The sequence below is a fragment of the Empidonax traillii genome, unplaced genomic scaffold (genome assembly GCF_003031625.1).
Source record: "Empidonax traillii isolate 1590-97213 ecotype Southwest subspecies unplaced genomic scaffold, ASM303162v1 scaffold958:size599741, whole genome shotgun sequence".
Classification (NCBI taxonomy): domain Eukaryota; kingdom Metazoa; phylum Chordata; class Aves; order Passeriformes; family Tyrannidae; genus Empidonax; species Empidonax traillii.
In genome coordinates, this window is record NW_020956151.1 from 435,191 (window position 1) to 438,846 (window position 3,656).

The 3,656-nt window shown below is 53.3% G+C and overlaps 1 protein-coding gene across 1 annotated transcript in view; it reads left to right on the top strand.

Annotated features, from left to right (window-relative positions):
- Positions 1-277: 277 nt before the first annotated feature.
- Positions 278-3,656, top strand: part of GRHL3 (grainyhead like transcription factor 3) — a 30,731-nt gene continuing 27,352 nt past the window's right edge. The window contains exon 1 of the mRNA XM_027903394.1: positions 278-281. The gene's annotated coding sequence lies outside the window, so the exon portion shown is untranslated. The remainder of the gene's footprint in view (positions 282-3,656) is intronic.

Genomic DNA, 3,656 nt, shown 5'->3' on the forward strand with positions numbered 1-3,656 from the left:
GCTGGAAAAGCACCTGAAGCAGGCACATCTCCCTTTGGAGAGCAGCTCACTTTAACCTGCTCCAGGCTGCTTCCTCTGACTGCCTATTAATTGCTGAAGTGTTTTAATAACCTTTGGTCAAAGGCAGCTGAAATTCCTGGCACATCACGGGACAGCTGGAGAGGATGTTTGACAGCTGTCAGTGGGAAAAGCTGCGTATCCTAAAGGGATTAAAGCCCTTGCTTTGAAGTTTCCAACAGGCTACACAGACCTGGGGAACCGGGGAGTGGGAAATGACTTGAGTGAGGTCACACCTCAATCGGGCGGGGGAGGGAGAAATGGGAAGATCGGGATGTCACGGACATGGGGCCACCGTGCACCTCGGGCAGCTCCTCCAGCTGCAGCCCCAGCCCTCTCTGAGCGATGCTCTGCTCAGTCATGGAGCTGCTGATGTGTCCCTGCTGAAATGCAGCAAATCCCAGTCTGCCCCTGGATGTTTAAAGAGGGTTTAACAAGCCAAACACCAGTGCAGCCCTGTTGCCTTGGAGAGGGTGTAGCTGTGAGCAAAATCTGGCCCTCTCCTCTAAACCTTGCAGTTTGTCTTGTGCTTTATTTTTAGAGCATCATAAAAGGCTTTTGTTCCAAGGTATATTTAACAGGGGAGTGGAAGGGAAGTGGGAGGGTTTTGTGCACGGAGAAGGTATCTCTTGGTTTCTTTTCTTCTAAACCCACCCCCTCACCAGATACTCTTGGAGGGTGGAGTATAAATGAAGGAGGACGAAAAAAAAAAAAAAAAGAGAAAGAAAATAATAATTAGAAATAGTGAAATCACAGTCAAAGGGATTGTCTGGGCGTCCCAGGCCTGGAGGCCTCTCAGGCGCCACAAAACACACATTATCCCAGGAAAGATTTATTCCAGGGGATGGAAGGGGCAGGGCAGGGGTGGTCCCGTCTGGCAGGAGCTGGTGGAGGAGGCAACTCAGTGCCCAGGTGGGGAGAACTGTCCCTGCTTCCCACCAGGACACATCACACCCAGACTGGTGCTTGCTGGGCTGGCCCAAAGCTGACTCGGGGCAGGCTCAGAGGGTCCTGTCTTGGGGGGGGGAGATGGATGGGGAGCAGCAAACATTTTTCCTCTGGCCTTGAAAAGGTGTTTGAGAGAGCTCTGGTGGTACCAACAAGCAGCCAGGTGGCTCCTCAGGCAGATTCCAGACACAGGGAAGCAGGACAGGGCACAAAGACTGGCAGGCAGCACCAGGAGCTCAGGAAGACCAGACTGGCCCTGGCTGTCCCAGTTCCACTAGAGTTGTGCTGTTGAGCTGCAGGAGAAGCAGGGCTGGGTTTAAACCCCCAAAGATGGAGCCAAGGCTGTGCCAGAAGCACATTAGTCACAGACCTTGGCTCTGGGCAGGCAGAAGGGTCTGGAGGGTTCCTTTTTCTCCTGTCCCCTCTCCTAAAGCAGCAGTGTCGTCCCTGCTGGTCTGCAAAAGGCCGAGTCTGAAAACCTGAACCAAATCCCGAGGTGGATTTGGCCTGGCAGTGGTGGCACCTTTCACCTGTCACCCAGGCAAAGCCTGTCACTGCTCAGCTTTGGCAGACACGTCTCTCCCTCTCTTTTCTTTGACAGGGGTTTTCCCCCCAGAGGTCACAATCCCATGCCCTGCTGTTCCCCTGCATGGTCTGGCTCAGGCAGTGTTTTCTCCTCCTTCACTTTTGTTGTTGGAATTCGGTTAAGTCTCACTGAAAGGTTAGAAGAAACTTGGAAATCCCCTGGGGGGATGTTGGAGCTCTGCACTACCCAGAGCCAGTGAAATACTCTCTGCCTGGGCCCTGGTGAAGGACAAGCACCCAGGACTGTGGCTCTGGTCACCATGAACTGGGCAAAGCTTCATTAATTTGGACACATAATCAGAATATTGATCAGCAATTGTGTAGGATTTGTGCTTTCCTCGGCTTAACAGGACATGTCCCTGTCCTTGGTAGGGTGGTTGGGACTGGATTATCTTTAAGGTCCCTTCCAACCCAAACCACTCTGCAATTCCATAATTCCATATAGGTTCTTTTCTCTCCTTTCTTTGCACTCTCAGCACTGCAAGGTCTGTGCTATGGCACTGCTTTGATCATCAGCCCCCACTCAGCTGACTTTTGGGTGTTGCTGTCCTCTGCTGTGTAAGTTTTTGGCAGCTGGTGCTCTCCATCAATCCCAAATGGAGTTTGCACTCCTCCAGACCTTTGGTTTCCACCCCCTGTGCCCAGTGCCCGGGTGCCTGGCAGGCAGGAGCTCACACAGCAGGGTGCAGGGGGATCACTGCTGGCTCAGACAAAGCTCAGCCCATCCGTTATCAGCAGACACACCAGGGTCATCCCTCGCGCTGCGCTCCGTGCTGAGCCGGGAGCCACAGCTGATGTGTTCCAGGGTGTTGTACCCAAATTAACGTGCTCTGCCCTCACCCGAGCCTGTGTGGACACGCCTCGTGCCCGCCCGAGCGGGCTGGGGAGGGCGTTTGTCACCGGGCAGAGCTGCTCTGACTGTGACAAGAGCACCTCCAACCCCACATTCACCCGCTGAGCAGGAGCCCGGTGGGACCGGCAGCGAGCGAGACACGATGGGGGGTGAGAACGAGGGGTGGAAGCCTTTCCTTCTCCCTTTGTTTTAAGGCCTGTGTCAACTTGCCTCGTTAAAACCCTCTCCTGCCTTCCAAATCCAGTCAGGGTTGAGTCACGGCTGAGCCCATCCTCTGCCTCCTCGTTGCAACACGGATGACAGAAACCATCCGACAGGAGGGCTCGAAGCCCTGCTGAGGTCTGTGCTGTTGCATAAAACCTCTTCCCCGTTTCCAGGGGAGCTGCTGCAGAGGCGTTGCCCGGGTGGGATTCCCGCAGCCTGTTCCCAAAAGCGGTGCCCGGACTTCCCTCTTGGAATAACGTTGGGAACGGCGTGGAAAAGGGTTATCCCACAGACCTGCTCCTTCCATAGCCACTGTAATGCAAGGATTCCCTGAGCCAGCATGACTTGGCATCTAAAGTTGGGAGGGAGGAGGGAATTAAAGTTATTTTTTAAGAGGAAAATTTTAAGGAGGGGGGAAAACTCCACATTTTTGGAGACGTTCTGGAGCAAGCAGCTGATGGAAGGAGAGGAAAGGCAAGAAAGGGTCATCCTGTACACTTCCCATGTAGGAATGAGAAGAAACTAAGAGGCTTTTCTTCTTCCCTAATTTATTCCTTTATATATATATATGTATTTTGTCTGTGTATTTATATATAAAGAAACAGCAAAGAACAAATCAACCCCCTCCCCTCCCAGATCCGTAAAAAAACTGACAGTTCTTTGGCATCGTCGGAGATGGGAACCCGTCCACCAAACTGAAACTAATTATCACCCAGATGAATACCTGATTCCACTCCTTTATCCTGCCTTCTTCCCCCCGGAGGGCTTTTCCCTCCTTCCCCACCCAGCCGGGTTGTCCCCACCCTCCCGGCCGGCAGGCAGAGGGTTACGCTGCACCTGTCTGGGTGTACCTGTCCCAGGGCACCTGTCCCGGCAGCCAATCCCGGCTCTGACCCACCTGTCAGCCAAATACCTGCACGGGAAACCTGCACATAAATCAAACACTTCGCAGGCAATGTCTGTCTTTAGCAGGTACTAGGAGAGAGCGGTCACCGGGATTTTAGCTGTC